The 22,098-nt window shown below is 35.7% G+C and overlaps 1 long non-coding RNA gene across 1 annotated transcript; it reads left to right on the forward strand.

Moving 5' to 3' along the window:
• Positions 1-20,205: 20,205 nt before the first annotated feature.
• Positions 20,206-21,939, forward strand: LOC113313697. The gene is made up of 3 exons (XR_003341997.1): positions 20,206-20,561; positions 21,304-21,357; positions 21,625-21,939. It is a non-coding gene; the product is annotated as an uncharacterized LOC113313697 (long non-coding RNA).
• The last annotated feature ends 159 nt before the right edge of the window (positions 21,940-22,098 follow it).

Raw genomic sequence — 22,098 nt, forward strand, 5'->3', positions numbered from 1 at the left:
TCAGATGAAAACTCTTTGGGTCAGTCCAGTAACTCATCCGATTTCAAATCGGTTTATTATCGATAAAATTGGAGGCCAGCCTCTTTTTTCGAGAAAAAAAAAGGTACAAAATAAAAAAACTAAGCTGATTTTTCTTTTCTTTTCTGACTTGCATATTGTGTTATAAACCTTGCAACATGACCAATTCGACCCAAACTAACTAATGTGTAGGGCTGAACATGGTGTCGGGTAACCGTTGGAAACCGACCGAACCAGACTAATAAGCAAGAAACCGAACCAAACCATTTAGATTTGGATTGGTTTGGTAAAAAAATTTGAAAAACCGACAGTATTGGTTTGGTTTTGGTTTGGCCTGAAAACCGAACCAAAAACCATTGGAAAACCGATAAATATAAACCGTTGATTAGTATCAGATAGATTCAATCCACACCCTTCATATTTCTTAAGTTATAACCCAAGTATACATTCGTCGACCTAATTTTCACTTCACATCTTCGCCTCCTTCTTCACTCTTCAGTTCATAGAACAGAAAGTTGAGATGTCAGATGCGTAAGGAATATACCATGGTTGCGATTCTCTAAACTCTAGTAGAATCTAATCATCCCCTCCCCTCATTATTCTTCTTCTTCTCCTTCTCCTCCTCCTTCTTTTCAGCCGAAATCTGTTCATATGAGTTTGTAATTGTAACCTGTCAGTGTTATCTAGGGTTTACTAGTAGAAGGTATCATCTTCATTCTTCAGACGAAATAAACAAGTGAACATCTAATTTCTTTTAAGAGGTATCATATTTATCATTTATGTAACTTGGGTTACTTGATTTACATGATTTATATTTAATCTAGGGTTTACTAAAATGATTTGATTTTGCATGTTTTGTTTTTTTGCAGGATTAAGTTGATTTCTTTGATTCAACTATGGAGGAATCAGGATCAACACAAGTAAGATATTTTTCCTCAAGAATTAGAAAAATAGGATTCTAAAATTTGCAGTCTTCTTTTACTAATTCGTTCAAGTGATTGGTACCACTGTGTCAATTCGTTCTTTTAGCTCTAGCTGAGAGGACATCCAGTGAATTTATCTACTCCTTAATTAATTATAACATTAATTTTGTGCTTATGCAACAACAAAAAAAGAAAAAAAAAGGATGAATTAGGGAAAGTTGGCAAAATCTAATCATGTTATTGTATAAGTCAATTAGGGATTTCTTTTTTGTGTAAAATCATGTTCACGTTCAACTTCAATTCTGTATCAATGTTAATGTTAATGTTAAGTCAATTAGTCAAATAGAATCGTCAACAATCTCTCAGAGAAGGAGTAGAAAGAAATGATTTTTTTTTTCTTTTCCTAGTAGGTCTATATCTAATGTATGCAGTGGAAGAAGATCTCTTCATTTTCTTCCTTCAGAAATCTATGACCAGCTTACTGTGCGTCTGTGCCCACGAAGGATTTTTTTTTCTTGTTCTTTTTGAAACACACGAAGGATTAATAAACAAGAAACTTATCTTTTTAATAAGTAGTATTTGAATGCACTTTGATATGCTTTTTTTACATGTTATCTGATTTGAATTTCTGCCTTGTTTATATTCAGGCTTCCGTTAACTCAAATGCATTGTTGCCACCACTACATCCTCCTCCAAGATCTTCTAACGCCTCTACTGAAGTTAGTTCAGTTGCAAAAGTACCAACTGCTGGTGAAGCTCCATCTGCACCAGCTGCCAATGTTTCCGATGCTGGTACCATCACTGTCACTGCACCAGCTTCTAAGAAGCGGAAGAAAACTTCATGGGTTTGGGATCACGTTGATCTGGACCCTCCTCCTTCGATAATGGTAACTTGCAAGAAATGTAAACAGAGAATGAAAGCTGACTCTTCTACACATGGGACCGGCTTGAATAACCATTTAAGAAAGTGTCTGAATCTTATTCCTAAGGATTCTGGTCAGTCGACTCTTTCTTTTGAACCTGCTAGGCTGGGAGAAGATGAAAAGTTAGTTGCTGTAACTTTTTGTCAGGATTCGTGTAGAAAAGCATTGATTATATTCATCATAGTGGATGAGCAGCCTTTTAGAATAGTTGAGGGGGAAGGTTTCCGAGAATTTTGCAAGGTACTTGAGAGTAGATTCAAGATACCATCTCGTATCACTGTACGGAGAGATGTTATGGAACTGTTTGAGTACGAGAAAGTGAGATTGAAGAATTATTTCAAGGTTAATAAAGTCAGAGTTTGCCTCACCACTGACACATGGAGCTCACTTCAGAAGTTGGGATATATGGTTATTACAGCACATTGGATAGATGCTAGCTGGAAGTTGCACAAGAAGATCATTAGTTTCATCCAAATTGTAGGTCATAGCGGTGAGACTATTGGTAGGATGATAGGAACATGCTTGTTAGATTGGGAGATCGAAAATGTTTTACTATAACTTTAGATAACGTTTTTGCCAACGATGTAGCTATAACATATCTGCAAAACCAAGTACTCAGAAAGAATTCAGATTTAGTGAAGGGTTTCTTACAAGTGAGATGCGCTGCTCACGTCCTTGCCCTTGTTGTAAAGCATGGAATGAAGGAGTATGACATCTCAATTAAGAGAATAAGGGCAGTAGTGAAGTATTGTATGAGTTCTCCTGCAAGATTGAAAAAATTTATGGACTGTGTCACTTACGAGAAGATTGAATGCAAGAAGGGTTTGGTCCTAGATGTAGACACCCGTTGGAATTCGACATTTACTATGTTAGACTCAGCTGAGAAGTATCAGCCAGCTTTTGAGAGGTTAGAGTATGAGGACAAGGCATTCAAGAGAAGTTCTGTTTTGTTGAAAGTCAAATTCCTTTAGTTTTTCTACTTCTAGTACTTCCACCGTTGATAACCAACCTGACTGGGATGTGGATGAAAACCAAGATGCAGACTTAAGTTCTGATGAAGAAGTTATTGCTACTGCAAAGAGAGGAAAGAAACGCAAGAGAACAAGTTCTGATAAGGCCCCATCAGCACCTCCTTTGCATGCGCCATACCCATCAGATTGGTCGTATGCTAGAGCCTTCGCGAAGTTTTTGAAGGTATTTTTTGATTTTACTGTCAAGTTCTCTGCTTCTACTCATGTTACTGCACACGAATTCTTGTTTCATGTGAGTGTTATTCATCGAACTTTAAACACATGGGCAAATCACAAAGATACATTTCTTTCTAGCATGGGTCTTAAAATGCAAAGTAAATATAACGAGTATTGGGGACGTTATGAAAAGATGAACAATCTTATGTTTATTGTTGTATTATTGAATCCACAAGATAAAGAATTAGGATTGAAGTTTCTTCTTGGCCAGTTAGGAATTGGTGGTGGTTATTTGAGAACAGAACTAATGGATCTTGTAATGAGGGACTTTAAGGCACTTTTTGAAGAATACTGGGATGTCCAAATGAGTGCTGGAAACTCAACAGTTGTAACAGATAGTAGTGGTGGTAATACTGTTGGCGCTGAACCAGATGATGAAGGAGATTGTGCTGCAGCCGCCCTTATGGCAGAGAGAGCAAGAGAAGAAGAGGAAAGTTTTGATGATGAAGGAAAAAATGAGCTGGAGACTTATTTGAGAGAGAAACGAGAACCGCGGAAAGAGAAAGTTTCTTTTGATATCTTAGGTTGGTGGAAGACGAACTCGACTAGGTATCCTACTTTGGCACTAATCGCAAGAGATATATTGGCTATACCCATCTCTTCAGTGGCATCTGAATCTGCCTTTAGCACTGGGAGGCGTATTCTCGATCCATATCGAAGTTCTTTACTTCCCACAACAGTTGAGGCATTGATTTGTGCTCAAAATTGGTTGAAGACGCCGATTGATCTTGATACTTCTTCCTTGGGACCAGAAGAGGAAGTTAGTTCAGGTATTATTTCATTTGTTAATTTGTTTGTAGTATAGCAGTTTAGCTTATTGATGACATACCACAAAATGTTCAGATTATCTAGTTCATGTATGTCAGCTTATGGGTGACTCATAAAACTTCATATAATTAGCTCATAAGTCACATATAGGAATTATAGATCATTCGCTTTATTTTGTGAGTTGTAAGGTCAAAGATCAAGCTTTATCATTTCAAATCATTAGTTTAGAGTTTGTGATACTTATCTTTTGGAGGTAAAGCAACAATTCCAGTGCTTGCTGTAACTCTCTGGATTTTGCAAGTGGACTGGATTTCACCATTTTGAAATGTCTATCATGCTCCTGAGATTTAGAGGCTGGATCTAAATAGTCAAAATTGGGTTGGGGGATTTAAGTTGCAAGAACTGTAACTCTGTTGTATGCTATTGAGAGATAAATCTTCTACTTCTGAATTAGTTCTAGCCAAACAATTGAATTCAGTTTCTCTTTTACTTTGATTAAATTTAACAATCATCTCAGCATCATCATTAATTTCTTCCCTAATTGAATTTCAGAAAATCCTAAACAATCTTCAATTTTTTCTCTTTCAACTCACTGTATACTACTGATCGTGCATTTGTTCATTGCAGAATTTTTGGACTCTCTCTCTAAATCCATGTTCGTAAACATAACAGATGATGATGTTGAGGACTAAGGAGTACCAAGGTAATTCATCTCACCAATTGGAAGCATGTTTTCTTTGGATTTAATTTAAAGTCTTAATGTGCTAATTTAGTGCCTCTTAAACCTGTTAAGTTATTACCTGTTCAGTTAGCAAAGAAAGATACATTGTCCTCCTGATGGTGTGTTTACATGTCACGTCTTTTCACTGTTAGCATTTTCATGTATTGTTTGCCATCATGATTAGTGGAAATATACGTGAATTAGATTCTAACTACCAGTTGCTTGCCATTTTCATATACATGCAGTCAGCAACCCTGGAAAGTCTGAAGCTATCAGTTGATTTTGTGGATGCATAGCTGGAAAGTGTCGATGTTGTTCAGATGTTATGGAGACTGTGGATCTTTTGAATTACTAATCTTTATCTTTTGAATTGTGTTTAAGAATGTTATGAATTTGGATTGTGTATGGAATGGGAATGTATGTAGCCTGTAGGTAGGTTTGAAAATCTTTAAACCATGTTTTTTTTTTCTTAGATTTGAACTGTCAGTTTCCTGAAACTGACATAGCAGCCGGTTAACCGATAACCGCTGGAATAAACCGAAACCGGCTAGAACCATTAAGAAACCGAACCAATGGTTAATGGATTGGTTTGGTTCATATTTTAAGAAACCGATAGTATTGGTTTCGGTTTTGGTTTGGCTAAAAACCGAACCAAAACCGACCATGAACAGCCCTACTAATGTGGGAAGAAGTGATGTGATTCTCGATAATAATAGCCTCATAACAGGCTAAAAGGGTCAACTTCTTTGGGCCAACGCTCATTTCCAATCTTGTTCCAATTTGCTCCATAAGTTTGTTTACAAAAATCTCCAAATCTCATCGTAGTAATACGGCAACAATCCAAATCTCATTTTAGTCTAAAAAATGTAAGACCGTAACTGTAAGCATTTTTACCGATCAGAAAAAAACCAAACAAAAATCGTTAGCATTTTAATAATTGAAATGACGCGAATTTAATAATTGAAATGACGCGAAGGAATACCCGTCCAAGTAATATTTGTGGTTTTTCATATCTTATTATCAAGTGTTCACATTGCCTAATCCAAAGCACAATAGACTTAAAGGTTTTCGGCGATAATTTCTTCTCTAGTGGGCTATACCTATATGACTTCTCTGGTAGCATATTTCACTCGCTTGGTGTCTTGTACAGCGTGTCATTGATTTCTTCGTAGCCTCAACATTCTCGTCTTTGGAGATTCCATTGCATCAATTTCTATGTCGTCTCATTAAAATTGTCCCATCTAAATCAGATCCTAATGAGTAAATTAGTAGGTCTGGAAATTATCCCATCTTCAAGCATCACAAAATTTACATCAATACCAAATTTCTAAAGTGCGACTTCTAGTACAGACTCTACGGCTACCAAGCTTCCCAGGCATGATACGACCTCTATAGTTTCATGCATAACTTTGCAATATCGAGCAACTTCTGCAAAAGGTATTGCACACAAATATTATACATGCAGCGACTTTCAATGCCAATGGGGAACAACCATGTTAAGTACCTTACTAATTATTATAAAAAAAAAATCTAAACCACATGCACGACATATTTCAAAAGGTGACAAAAATACTAAATACCACATATTGTTAGAGCACTGCTTGGTTGAACCCATTAGCGTTGGTATGTCAAGTTAGTTGTCAATTTTAGTTCCAAAATGCATTCTTGATTTAGCATACTAAAGATAGTTTCGGACTAGATTAGGTCAAAGAAGTTAAATCGAATCTATCCTTAAAGGATGAAGATTGAAGATTGAAGACTACAAGAAGACGTCAACAAGTACTTCATCAACAAAGGTATGTGATTGATTTCATTTGGATTCTTGTTCAATTATACCTTTCTAATCTATCAAGATAAATGCTCACTCTATGGAACAATTCCAATAACGGTAAATGTACATTTATGTATATATACTTGAGGTTATTTGATTCATGACCTTGGAGACAATAACCTTTATCCTTATAAAGAATATCATGTTATAGTGAGTGAGCTTATGAATCTAATGAGCCAAGAATCACTCAATTCCGAGTTATAACGATGAAGTTATGAGTAATTTATTAAAGTAACAACTATAAGTGTTGCTGTGATTGTTACAGTTCGTTAGTAGGAAACAATCCATGGGCTGTTTGCAACAGTTCACGGACTTGGGCCCAATTACGTGACTAAAAGGCATTTTTGGTCAAATTGGTGATGTTTCCTTATCTAGCCAAGAAACATTTTTGTTTGTCATATTAAAGTGTTTGTGATTCCTTCCTAATTTAATTTCTGATTTATTCACAAAAATATAATTTGCTAAATTAATTATTTATTTAATTATTTTGGCAAGAGTTGTAACTTAGGAAAGACTCCCTTATATAGGAGAGTCTTGAAAAAGAAAAATAGCTTTGCTTAGCTTCCAAGCTATTGTTCACTATAAATAAGGAGTTCGTGAGTTTACACGTTTTTCATCCCTTTGGAAAATTGGCGTAAGCTCTGCAGGTTGTTTTCCATGTCTTATGTTCTTCGTGAACAAAAGTGAGATAAAAGTCTTTGTATTAGGGATCACAAAGCCAAGTTGGATTTAATCTTCGTGATTGATCATACAACTTGTAGTCTAGGTTTTTCACCTCTTGTCTATTCTAACGTTTTCTCTTCTGATATAAAACCATTCAAGAGTTGTTGATCATAAACCCTAGGTTTTGATAGATTTCAGTTTCCGATCGTATACCAACACTTGTTAGTCGAAATCGGAGACTAGAAAGAAAAACTTCTATTGAGGCATCTCGTAAAAATCCTTGAGAAGTTTTAGACAAGATATCTCTAGATTTATTCTAGTTGTTCTTGTTGTAGAGTTATTAGGTTTCTCTTCCTTTATTGAAGAGTATAATAATCCCTAATCTACAAGTTTGTTTTTGATATTACTTTTACTTAGTAATTATTTTTTTCAAAATAAACACAAGATTTCCAAAACCTTGATTCACATCTAAAGGGAAATCAACCGGTGTTTTGTGCAAACAAAATATCGAATCATATCAATCGTGTTGTGGTATCTTCTGAAGAGAACCTCGGGTTCTTCTAGAAGATTTGTGTGAAGAGTTCCTAAAGAAAATCAGTATTCTGCTAGGAGTTCTACAAGTGCTGAAGAAGGTATTACATCTAGTCCGAATAGGTAGTAGGAAATTGGTGTAACAACTTATAATCAGTGTGTGTTTATTCTGGACTAGGTCCCGGGGTTTTCTGCATTTGCGGTTTCCTCGTTAACAAAATTCTGGTGTATGTGTTATTTCTTTTCCGCATTATATTTTACTTATATAATAGAAATATCACAGGTTGTGCGTTAAGATCAATCAGTCCTTGTATCCGTCCTTTGGGTTGTTGAGTGAATTGATTGACACTTGAACATTGGTCTTTGGTACCGTTCAAGTTAATCCTTTTATATTCAATCGGGCTCGCAAATCCCTATTTGATGATTGCAGATTGAATCAAGAGATAGAGATATAAAACTCTTTAATATACTTTTTATAGATTGAGTCTAACTGTCTAGTTGATTCTCTTGAAAGTGTATTGGAGTTTGTCTATTCAGATTGCCAAACGAAATATTGGGTGTGGTTGTTAGACCCCCGTTTTTTCAATTGGTATCAGAGCAGGCAAACACTCTAAGACCTCATAAGTCTGTGTTTGTAGCAATCTGATTCTATGGACAGAGGTGATATCTCTATAAACGTACCACCATCCTTCGATGACACAAACTACCTACGGTGGAAAATTGCTATGCGAGCTTTTCTTCAAGCACGTGATTTTCAAACATGGGTATATATAGTTAATGGCTATGACGCTCCCGTTGTGGCAGTTGGAGATGTAAACGTTCCCAAGAACATTAGTGAATACAGTCCTGCCGAGATACTTGCTGCAAAGAAAAATTCCGATGGAATGCCATCATACATGCCACTACCCCAGATCTTCAGCACCACGTGACTACGTGCAATAAGTCTAAAGATATTTGGGATATCTTAGAAACCGTATTCTAAGGGAATGCCGCAGAGAAAGAAGCAAGGATTCAAAATCTAGCTTCCGACTGGGAAAATCTTCGCATGTCTGATGATGAAACCTTTGATGAGTTTAACCAAAGACTTTATCAAATAGTTAACTCCTCATTTGTGTTAGGAAGAACTATTCCGGAGAAATATATCGTGTGAAAAATTCTCAGGTCTCTACCATCAAGATACGAGTCTAAGAAACATGTCATTGAAGAAGGAAACGATCCTTCGACACTCTCCAGAAATACTCTTGCTGGAAAACTAAAGATCTTTGATAATGAACACGCAAGAAAAGAGGTGATTTCTCTTAAAGCTGCAAACAATTCTGAATCCTCTAAGGATAAATCTGGTTCGCCAGATACTAAGGATGTTACTCCACGACAATTTAGAAATTTCTTGAGAGACAGGAAAAAGAGTTTTTCTAAAAGTGTGTCATCTCCTAAGGATGATGTCCAATGCTATAACTGTCGTGGTTTCGGGCATGTGTCTTCAGTATGTCCTAGCTGGAACCGTAGACAATCGACATATGCAGCAGATTTGCCTACTCTTGATGATGGACCTGAATATTATAATCCTCAAGAGCTCATAGGCGAGGTTGCATTATCTTCTGGAAAAAATCTTTCGGATACCGATTCTGATTCTGACGAAAAAGTGTTCCATGTTGATCCAGTTGCTAATAATCTTCTTAAAGAATGTCATCGGAAACTTTCGGAAGCTGATAGTACCATTTTCAGTGAGAAAGTTAAATATGACAGAATTCGTAGTCGGAATAAAGACTTGCAAGACCAACTTGATTATAGTGGTGCAAGAGATTATCTCAACGAAATACGAAAGCTTAAAGAAGAAATTGCCGAAGGTCGAGATCGGGAAATTACTCTTCAAGCAAAGCTAGATAACTTGGAAAACATTCAGATGAATTTGTTATTTGATTCAGAACGAGAAGATCTCAAATTTCAATGTGAATCATCCAAGAATGATCTAGTTATTGCGCTTGAGAAGGTCAAAAGTTTGGAAGAAGAAAACTTGAGCTTAAAAGAGAGTTTGTCTAGAAATAGCAGCTCAGACAAATTAACCTCGATATTGGGAGCATGTAGAATTCATCGTGATACACGAGGATTGGGCTATGAAGGAATAGACGCTCCTAGTATTTGCAAAGAGATAAAATTTGTCAAAGCTAAATATTCTTCTCAACCAAAACCTTCCACGGTTGAAAAAAGTAAAGTATCTCTACCAACTACGGATGTCGAAAAGAAGAAATCCTGCCAAGCTCCAAAGCAAGCACATACATATTCAGGTAATACTAAATATAAAATTTTCCATTATACTAAACATTGTTATTATTGTAGAAAACCAGGTCACTTGCAAAGGAATTGCAGATTTTTTAAACGAGATAAAACCAGATATGGTTCTGTTAGGATGATAAGATCTGATGTTCCAAACTGGAGAAAAACTGAGTCTCATAATATCAGTTCTTTCAATATTCCCCCAAAGAAGTTTCACAATTATATCGGGGAGAAAAAAAAATACGTTGCTCCAAAAGCTGCTCAGAAATGGGTACCAAAGAAGACTAATAAAGCAACGAGTACTATTAAGAAGGATCTCCCAGACAAGAGTTTGACAAGATATAACATCTTAAAAAGGTAAGGAACATTTATTGAAAGTTTCAAGGAAGTTTTTAAATTCCTAGAGTCCATGCATGATTTTGTTTCAATACCTGTAGTGAGCAAGGTTTTGCCCACCTCAACACAACCTGATTGTGTTGAGAGTGCATCCTCGCCAAGAAGCCCTAATAAATGCGGTGAGGATTGCAAAAGAATTGGGGCGCACATATTAAGTTGGGAAATTTCTGAATATGTGGAACAATTTATTGTTTGGAGATGAGTTTAACTCGATTATATATTCCTCAAAACATGTGTTGGTAAGCTTTCGCTTCAATCAAGTTTATCTTTACCTAGTGACGAAAGTCATAATGTTTCAATCACTTTGAAAATCGCTTTGACGAGAAATAGTGTAACAACTATATAACGTCCTCTAAGAATGTTTCAATGGTTGGAATGAGAGTCAATATAACCAATGATGGATATAATCATTATGTGGTAACACATATGTGCATAAGTCTTATTCCTTAATCCGAAGTTTGCGAACTTTGTTGATTGAGAGAAACCAGAGGAATTGGCTTTGCTAAGTCCGCGAACTCAGTTTGAGAACTCAGTCCGCGAACTGACGGAAGTTCTTGTACCGAGAATTTCTGTTGGGATTCCAAATTCGTTCATGTAAGTACAAGTCCGCGAACTGGCGGAAGTCTCTTTGCCGAGATTTTCTGCTGAGTTTGGAAACTCTGTCGGTTGCCTTAAGTCCGCGAACCTGTTTGCTAACTTGAGTGGGTTATGATACAAAGATGTGCTCTGAACATGAAACTTAAATTACTAAGGAATGCAGTATGCAAACCGTGGCTATAAAGTTCATGAGCCGATTCATGTGAATCGAATCATCTTTGTTTCAATTGTGTCTTGTGTAGTTACATAAGATCTCATAGCAATTGAACAACTCTCTAACTAGTTCATTTGAGACACTTGAACTAGTTATGGTTAATATGAATATGGTTAGATACCACAAGTATGAGTCTTAATTACCTAACTTGATTTGTGATTGAAATTCTTAAATATAACAGGTTAGAAGCAATTATCAAATCCATGGATGTTGGTTTTTATTGTCAAAGTATCCTTTTTCATACTCTTATGGTAACCATTCTTGGTGTAAATCCTTATGTAAAAGATTATTCTTCCTTCTAAGTATATCATCTCTTGTTCATACAAGTTTGTATCTTAGAAAAGATGATCAAAATATTTGATCTTCATGATTACATATTGTGTATTATTACCCTGAGATAGTTCTATTGTTCAGTAACTTGATCTCATGAGAGACTTTAAATGATTGGTTCTTAGTTCGCATCTCCTTGTGGGTTTTCTAAAATCCAATATATAAATCCTTATCTCTGGAGTAAGGTCACTCTTGTTGTTCTTTCGGGAATGACATCTAATGGGGGAGAGTTCTTTTGAACTTGTGCTTAATGGTAATATCTTGCGGGGTGTGCGGATGTGGAATTTTATAGGGGTTATCTTGTATCTTAAAACTCCCTGATGAATGCATTTAGCTTCGGCTTCATGATTGCATCTAAATTAAGTTGGTATGTATTTTTTTTTCTTTTAATCTATGAAACGTCTCTTCTCGGAAATTTCATTAAGATCCCGTTCTTGTACCTTTGCCAATTTTATTGACAAAAAGGGGGAGAATTAATGTGTAGTTCTACTACATATACATATGGTTTTCGGATCATTGTGTAATGGGGAGTGGTTTCCATGTGAGATGGAGTATTGACTAAGGGGGAGTGATACATATCACCGCATTATTATTGTGAAAGTTGTGATATAATGAAACTTTGATGCTGTGTAATAATACTATGATGGATCTTCAACAAGTACAAGATGAACACATGAAGAGTTTAAGAACCAAGGAGATCAAGCTTGTCGTTTTTACTTTTAACAAGTACAAGCCATATGTAAAATTGTTTTGTCACTAAAATTGACAAAGGGGAGATTGTTAGAGCACTGCTCAACGTTGGTATGTCAAGTTAGTTTTCAATTTTAGTTGCCAAAATGCATTCTTGATTTAGCATACTAAAGATAGTTTCGGACTAGATTAGGTCTAAGAAGTTAAATCGAAGCTATCCTTAAAGGATGAAGATTGAAGATTGAAGACTACAAGAAGACATCAACAAGAACTTCATCAACAAAGGTATTTGATTGATTTCATTTGGATTCTTGTTCAATTCTACCTTTCTAATCTATCAAGATAAATGCTCACTCTATGAAATAATTCCAATGACGGTAAATGTACATTTATGTATATATACTTGAGGTTATTTGATTCATGACCTTGGATACAATAACCTTTATCCCTATAAAGAATCTCATGTTATAGTGAATGAGATTATGAATCCAACGAGCCAAGAATCACTCAATTCCGAGTTATAACGATGAAGTTATGAGTAATTTATTAAAGTAACAACTATAAGTGTTGCTGTGATTGTTACAGTTCGTTAGTAGGAAACAATCCATGGGCTGTTTGCAACAGTTCACGGACTTGGGCCCAATTACGTGACTAAAAGGCATTTTTGGTCAAATTGGTAATGTTTCCTTATCTAGGCAAGATGGCTATTGGTCCAAACATTTTTGATTGCCATATTAAAGTGTTCGTGATTCCTTCTTAATTTAATTTGTGATTTACTCACAAAAATACAATTTGCTAAATTAATTATTTATTTAATTATTTTGGCAAGAGTTGTAACTTAGAAAAGACTCCCTTATTTAGGAGAGCCTTGAAAAAGGAAAATAGCTTTGCTTAACTTCCGAGATATTGTTCATTATAAATAGGGAGTTTGTGAGTTTACACGTTTTTCATCCCTTTGGAAAATTGGCGTAAGCTCTGCAGGTTGTTTTCCATGTCTTCTGTTCTTCGTGAACAAGAGTGAGATAAAAGTATTTGTATTAGGGATCACAAAACCAAGTTGGATTTAATCTTTGTGATTGATCATACAACTTGTAATCTAGGTTTTTCACCTCTTGTCTATTCTAAGGTTTTCTCTTCTGATATAAAACCATCCAAGAGTTGTTGATCATAAACCCTAGGTTTTGATAGATTTCAGTTTCCGATCGTATATCAACACTTATTAGTCGAAATCGGAGACTAGAAAGAAAAACTTATATTGAAGCATCGCGTAAAAATCCTTGAGAAGTTTTAGACAAGATATCTCTAGATTTATTCTAGCTGTTCTTGTTGTAGAGTTATTAGGTTTCTCTTCCTTTATTGAAGAGTATAATAATCCCTAATCTACAAGTTTGTTTTTGATATTACTTTTACCCAGTAATTATTTTTATCAAAACAAACACAAGATTTCCAAAACCTTGATTCACATCTAAAGGGAAATCAAACCGGTGTTTTGTGCAAACAAAATATCGCATCGTATCAATCGTGTTGTGGTATCTTCTAAAGAGAACCTCAGGTTCTGCTAGAAGATTTGTGGTGAAGAGTTCCTAAAGAGAATCCGTATTCTGCTAGGAGTTCTACAAGTGCTGAAGAAGGTATTACATCTAGTCCGCATAGGTAGTAGGAAATTAGTGTAACAGCTTATAATCAGTGTGTATTTATTCTGGACTAGGTTCCGGGGTTTTCTGCATGCGGTTTCCTCGTTAACAAAATTCTGGTGTCTGTGTTATTTCTTTTCCGCATTATATTTTATTTATATAATAGAAATATCACAAGTTGTGCGTTAAAATCAATCAGTCCTTGTATCCGGCCTTTGGGTTGTTGAGTGAATTGATTGACACTTGAACATTGGTCTTTGGTACCGTTCAAGTTAATCATCCTCTTATATTCAATCAGGCTCGCAAATCCCTATTTGCTGATTGCAGATTGAATCAATAGATAGAGATATAAAACTCTTTGATATACTTTTTATAGATTGAGTCTAACTGTCTAGTTGATTCTCTTGAAAGTGTATTGGAGTTTGTCTATTCAGATTGCCAAACAAAATATTGGGTGTGGTTGTTAGACCCCCGCTTTTTCACATATGACAACTCAAGAATACAAGTCTACAATCATACATCTCTACTGTACCTTGAATCAGTTTGAGATTGATTAGGGTTGGACTACAGTCTATTCCGAAGTTCATTGGTAGTAGGCTAGTGTTTGTAGCGGCTTAATACAGTGTGGTGTTCAAATCTGGACTAGGTCTCGGTTTTTTTTTGCATTTGCGGTTTTCCTCGTTAACAAAATTCTGGTTATATTTGCTACTTGTATCACCTTGAAAACCATGGCTATTGGTGGAATCTATGGATTCTAATATACCATTGTCATTTGTGTTACTGTTCTTTTGAAAAAAATCTGGAAAATGGTTGGATCTACAGATCCTAACACCTCTATTATATGTAGATTTGTTAAGTAGTTTGGAAGAGTTAATCTCAACCCAAACCAGACCATTTAAACCTGTCATGTCCTTAGGAATTGGTATGAAATGGTTAGATATCTTCTTCAAATTATGATCTGCATCTCTGTTTATGGGTCTGATATTATATGTGGTTTGGTGAGTCTGGTCATTGTATGTAATCTTATGTAAATTTAAAATCTGATGAAAACTCTTGGGTCAGTCCTGTAATTCATCCGATTTCAAATCGGGTTATTATCAGTAAAATTGGAGACTAGCCTCTTTTTTCGGAAAAAAACGTACAAAACAAAAAAACTGAACTGATTTTTTTTTTCTTTTCAGAATTTCATATCGTGTTATAAACCTTGCAACATGACCGATTCGACACAAACTAACTAATGTGGGAAGCAAGTGATGTGATTCTCGATAATAATAGCCTCATAACAGGCTAAAAGGGTCAACTTCGTTGGGCCAACGGTTATTTCCAATCTTGTTCCAATTTGCTCCATAAGTTTGTTTACACAAATCTTCAAATCTCATCGTAGTAATACGACAACAACCCAAATCTCATTTTAGTCTAAAAAATGTAAGACCGTAATTGCAAGCATTTTTACCGATCAGAAAAGAACCAAATAAAAAGTCGTTAGCATTTTAATAATTGAAATGACGCGAAGGAATACCCATCCAAGTAATATTTGTGGTTTTCCATATCTTATTATCAAGTGTTTATATTGCCTAATCTAAAGAATAATAGACTTAAAGGCTTTCGGCGATAGTTTCTTCGCCGAAAGGTTATACCTATATGACTTCTCTGCTAGGATATTTCACTCGGACGGTGTCTTGTCCAGCGTGACATTGATTTCTTCGTAGCATCAACATTCTCCTTTTTGGAAATTCCGTTCCATCAGTTTTTAGGTCAGCTCATAAAAATTGTCCCATCTAAATCAGATCCTAATGAGTAAATTAGTAGGCCTGGAAATTGTCCCATCTTCAAGCATCCCACAATTTACATCAATACCAAATTTCTAAAGTACGAATTCTAGTACAGATTATACGCCTACCAAACTTCTCAGGCATGATACAACCTCTACCGTTTCATGCATAACTTTGCAATATCGAGAAACTTCTGCAAAAGGTATTGCACACAAATATTAGACATGCAGCGACTTATGAATGCCAATGGGGAACAACCATGTTAAGTAACTTATTAATTATTATAAAAAATAAATAAATCTAAATCACATGCGCGATAGATTTCAAAAGGTGACAACAAATACTAAATACCGCATATGACAACTCAAGAATGCAAGTCTACAATCGTACATCTCTACTGTACCTTGAATCAGTGTGAGATTGATCAGGGTTCAACTACAGTCCAGTCAGAAGTTCATTGGTAGTAGGCTAGTGTCTGTAGCAGCTTAATACAGTGTGGTGTTCAAATCTGGACTATGTTTAGGTTTTTTTTTTTTGCATTTGCGGTTTTTTTTGTTAACAAAATTCTGGTTATCTTTGCTACTTGTATCACCTTTAAAACCATGGATATTGGTGGAATCTATGGATTCTAATATACTATTGTCATTTGTGTTACTGTTCTTTTGAAAAAACCCTGAAAAATGGTTGGATCTACGGATCCTAACACCTCTGCTATATGTAGATTTGTAAAGTAGTTTGGAAGAGTTAATATCAACCCAAACCGGACCATTTAATCCTGTCATGTACTTAGGAATTGGTATGAAATGGTTAGATATCTTCTTCAAATTATGATTTGCATCTCTTTTTATGGGTCTGAAATTGTATGTGGTTTGGTGAGTCTGGTCATTGTATGTAATCTTGTCGTAACTTTAAAATCTGATGAAAACTCTTGGGTCAGTCCTGTAACTCATCCGATTTCAAATCGGTTTATTATCTGTAATGTATGTGGTTTGGTGAGTCTGGTCATTGTATGTAATCTTGTTGTAACTTTAAAATCTGATAAAAACTCTTGGGTCAGTCCTGTAACTCATCCGATTTCAAATCGGTTTATTATCAGTAAAATCGGAGGCTAGCCTCTTTTTTCGGAAAAAAAAGAAGTACAAAACAAAAAAATTGAACTGATTTTTTTTCTTCTTTTCTGACTTGCATATAGTGTTATAAACCTTGCAACATGACCTATTCGACCCAAACTAACTAATGGGGAAAGTAAGTGATGTGATTCTCGATAATACTAGCCTCATAACAGGTTAAAAGGGTCAACTTCTTTGGGACAATGGTTATTTCAAATCTTGTTCCAATTTGCTCCATAAGTTTGTTTACACAAATCTCCAAACCTCATCGTAGTAATACGACAACAACCCAAATCTCATTTTAGACTAAAAAATGTAAGACAGTAACTGTAAGCATTTTTACCGACCATAAATAAAACCAAACAAAAAGTCGTTAGCATTTTAATAACTTAAATGACGCGAAGGAATACCCATCCAAGTAATATTTGTGGTTTTCCATATCTTATTATCAAGTGTTTATATTGCCTAATCCAAAGAACAATAGACTTAAAGGCTTTCGGCGATAATTTCTTCTCTGGTGGGCTATACCTATATGACTTCTCTGGTAGGATATTTCACTCGGTCGGTGTCTTGTCCAGCGTGTCATTGATTTCTTCGCATCCTCAACATTCTCCTCTTTGGAGATTCCATTCCATCAGTTTCTATGTCAGCTCATAAAAATTGTCCCATCTAAATCAGATCCTAATGAGTAAATTAGTAGGCCTGGAAATTGTCCCATCTTCAACCATCCCACAAATTTTTTTGAGATATGTTTGTTGAAATTCCATCTTGGATTCACCATTCCTCAAATTTGGATCTTCTTGATGAAGTAAAGTAACAAACCTAGTAACTTCCTTATTGATTATACTGAATCGTTGAATCAACTCTGAAACATCACGATTGTTGAGATTCATTGTTTGTTCTTGAAATTTCCCATAAATCATTTGCCATAATGTTTCTAGATGTAATGCATTTCCGAGTACAGTCTCCTCAATAGAAGAAATATAATTCTTGCAAATACATTCATCTTCAGCAACAATGAATTTTGGTTTTCGCCTATTTTGACTTCTCCTAATTTCACTATCCACATTGACACGATCAACAACTCTTCGATTTGCGTCAGCACATTGGTTTGCTACGAACTCATCGAACTCAACAATGTTCATATTATCAGCCATACTCTCTCTAAGGAATTGGAAGAGTGATGAAAAAAACTGGAGATTGAGTAATTATAGAGAAGTTTAGAAATTCTGGTGTGAGTTGAAATGAGATTGAAATTAGGTATTTATAGAGGGGAAAAATAGTAGCCGTTGGATGAAGATCTGATAAGCGATGATCAGAGAGGCGAGCGGTAGCTTGACTAGCGCTGGCGACTTAAAGACCAGCGAGCGCTGACTTGACCATCGAGCGATGGACACTCTATCGCTCGCTGGAAACTCTGTCGTGTATGCCTATATGTTATTCCTGACGTATATGCATATGAGTCTGGAAGTTTGGCATACCCATAATGGGTACATATATGCCAAATATCAGTGTTTGCATGTGCATAGGAATATGCCTAAGTAAGTAAGTAGTCATCCACGATCAAATTTCGTCGTTTGACATAGATTAGTTTTGTTGTTGTTGTTTACGGCTGGAAAGTGATGGTTCCCAACCATCGGGTATTTTACAGCTACATTTCTTATTGTAAGTGGAGGTGTGAATGAGAATTTATACTTATTTTAAGAGTTCCAATGAGTTTTTTTTTGAACAAAGAGGGGATTCATTGATAAAACGCTCTAAAGAGCAAGTACAGACCCCGACATCGACGTACAGGAAAAATGACACCGTACTAATGACCAACATACAGTACATCAAACACCAGTCTAATGAAATACACATGGAAACCCGATATAAAAGATCGCACAGTACATCAAACACCAGTCTCGAAAGGTATCACTAACAAGGTCCAATCGTCAAAAATAAAGAAACATTCGAATGAAAGCCAACACAAAGAAAGCCAACGGAAAGTAAAAAGCCGACACACCAAATAAAAAGCTCGCCTAATGATGACTTGTTCAAATCCACCGAGCAGTCCTATGGAAAGGAGCAACATCAGAAAGTTTGAACCAGAAAAGTCAACAAAGATCAATGGTAGATAATCCAGCCCAGACTAGTCCGACCCGACCCGTATTATAAGAACTGGTCCAGGAAAATTCTTAACCCGACCCGGAAAGCATGAACCCTAGCCACCATCTTCCTCACCTGTAGAACGATGGAACATCACTTTCCGCCAATTCCACCACAGAAAACGGCAACTTGACCACACCAACCACAAACAGAAAAGAACACCACCAACAAACAACAGAAAACAAAGCCCCAACTTCGAAATCAAGCATCACCACCATCGGATGCAATCACATCAACCGATGAGGATAAACTTGAAAGAAAATACGAGCACCAAATCAAATAACCAAACCAAAAAATCAAGATCTTCTCCAAACGAAAGGCTGGAATAAGTTTGTAAACCCAAGAACCACGACAACAAAAACTAATTCACAGTACCAGTACCTCTCAATCCACTTGAAACAATCAGATGATTTGGATCAACAGACTCCAAAAACCAAAGAGAAACACCCCAAAAAAACAAGATGTACAATAATTACAAAGATCTTACTCGATTTGATCCAACCGAATCAAATCAAGTAAGATCTGAAGACAAATTTTTTCCTCAGGTCGGTCGCGCAGAGTAAGAGAGAGAAGAAAAAAGTTATTATGAGTATAAATTCATACTCATTTTAAGAATTTACACGAGTACATAACTTTTCATAGAGACTACAAAACTGTTAGGACAGACGAGGAATTGATGAATTCCTACTCATAACGGATATGAGAATTATGACTTATGAGCATGAGTGATTCCTAACAATTAGACAGAAATTTATTTTGTAAACAAAGTTATTAATCTAATCTCATTATTTTAGATGATAATTAATTAATGAGAAAGGATCCCTTCATACTTTTATTATCACATTATCTCACACGTTGGACATTATTTTTGTGAATAAAAATCAAACTGTAACTGATTTGAAGCTAATATTTTGAGAATATGTTTCTCTTATCAAGTTCTACATGCTTACCAAAAATGAGTTGATTCCGAAATATAAAATTTCACGATCTACCGGTCTTAATTTCAACCGCCAGAAATTCGCAGATTATCAACAGCTAGTAGATGATGGTGTTATACGTATCGGAATACGCTCATTTTTTTTGTAGAAAAATAGAGTTGTGTGATAGCAACACATCCCCAAAATATTTGTTATAAATCAGTTACGGTTTGGTTTTAAATCGCAAAATACGTATCGGAATACGCTCATTTTTTTGTAGAAAAATAGAGTTGTGTGATAGCAACACATCCCCAAAATATTTGTTACAAATCAGTCACGGTTTGGTTTTAAATCGCAAAATAACGTCCAATGTATGAGATAGTGTGATAGTAAAAGTGTGAGGGGATCCTTTCTCTTGATGAATTTAATAAGCACTAATTAGTTGAGAACTTGAGATTCGTTAACTAAATTATTTAGAAGGCTGATGAGGGCGCTTGTAAACACAATGAGGTGAACAGTTTCAATTTTTTTCTTTTTTCGAAACACCTCGTCGTCGACTCTTACAAGTTTCCATTGCCTCTTGAGATGGAAGTACATGAGATCCATTTACTTGAATCATGATTTCAACATCGCAGTATTTCTTCTTCTCCTCGATCGGTCACTTCTTCATTTCGTATCTCAACAAGGAGGCTTCGTAACAATCCAAGAAGATGAATCCTACTCAGATCCAGATGAATTTACACTTAGATAATATACACTCGAATCGAATCTTAATGTGCTCACCTCATAATGTGAAGATCCATCATAATCATCATGAGAAGATGCAAAAAGAAGATTAATATTCAGATGATGCAGGTAACTACCCATTAGTTCCAAATGTGTAGTTTCTGGAAAATATATAGAATCAGTGCAATTGATACAGAACGGTCAGAATTCAATTCACATTCATCATAGAAAAAGAAACAAACATTAGTCAGTTGTCTGTCTTCCTTGTTTCTGTTGACTTCGTTTTTAGAGGTTCACAGTGTATTGAGTTCCACTATTAAAGATGAGGTGAAAGGAGATCAATTCTTCTAATGAGCAAAATTCTTCGGGTAACATAGAGATAATTGTTTTATTAGGTGCCAATAAAAAGATATAGGCTCGGTAGGCTACAAGTAAGAAATGAACCAACACCTGCCCAAAATTCTCAGCAAACTGCAATTTCTCTATCAGCCACATATGCAAATATTGTTGATATTCCTGTTCTGCCATATGCTAGTAAGGATGTAATCATGACTGATTCGGGTCCACGAAATATATGTTGGTAATCAGAGAGATTTGCATTAGCGGTGGATGTTTCTGTAATAGATTTGGTATGCAGTTGAGGTTCTTGGATAACCCAGTTGCTTAGTTTCCACGAAGAACTGCAATAATATCAGAGTTGATGCAGATAGATGGTTGTAAAACAGGTTATCTGAGTCATTGCCACTGGTTGTCTATCTTAGAAGTTCAATAAGTTTTTTTTTTCCTTTTCTTTTTTCCTTTTTTTTTTTTTCCGTGCTTCTCTTGTAGGATTTCCTGGAATTAATGTTTTTCCTCTGCTATTGCACTGTAGATGCTGTGAACGCTCTGAATGACCTGATTTTATGGTAGAGAGGCTGAGTTATTGGTGAGTTCTTTAATGAACACAATGCTTTGTTGATTTCTCCAACTTCACACCCCCAATTTCGTGTATTGCTATTAATTCAGTTATTATGTCTGTTATGATCTCTCTAGGGTGTTGTCAAATTTATATCGTCAGGTGTGCATATTAGAACACAAGGTGTGTTTGACTAGGCGCCAATAGATGAACCTGATCTATGAGCTCCTATAAATGCATTTATCTTGTTACTGTTTGTCCAATAATATATAACTTTAAACTTCAATCAAATTGCAGCATAAAAATGGGGAGGATGGGGTAGTGTTTATATTCCTATTCCAGAGTAGGGAGATGAGTTTAGTAAGTCAGCTAGTAAGGGGAAACATAAAGCTTCAACTTAATGGTAAGAACCATATGAATTTATGCTTAGTGATCCTATGTCCTCTTAGAATGGAGTAACTGCTATGTCGTGGTATAGCGATCCTGAGCTGTTTATGTACTATGTAGTTGCAAAGTTTACATGACGAGGGTCAGTATCTCTCTTCATGATGTTATTTAAATTTCTCTAATCATCCCTCCTTTGACTATGGCAAAAAGTGCGATTTTGACACATTTTCAATTCCAATTTAAGTACAAATTCAAGGTGTATAAGCTCTCAAGAGTTGGTGTTCATCGTGGTGACAAAGACAAGTTTATCTGGTCACATGAGGAACTAACTCACCCTTCTATAGTTTACCTGCTCCTTCTGTAGCTAATTCTTTTTCTCAAGGA

Source organism: Papaver somniferum, chromosome 9 (assembly GCF_003573695.1).
Source record: "Papaver somniferum cultivar HN1 chromosome 9, ASM357369v1, whole genome shotgun sequence".
NCBI lineage: Eukaryota > Viridiplantae > Streptophyta > Magnoliopsida > Ranunculales > Papaveraceae > Papaver > Papaver somniferum.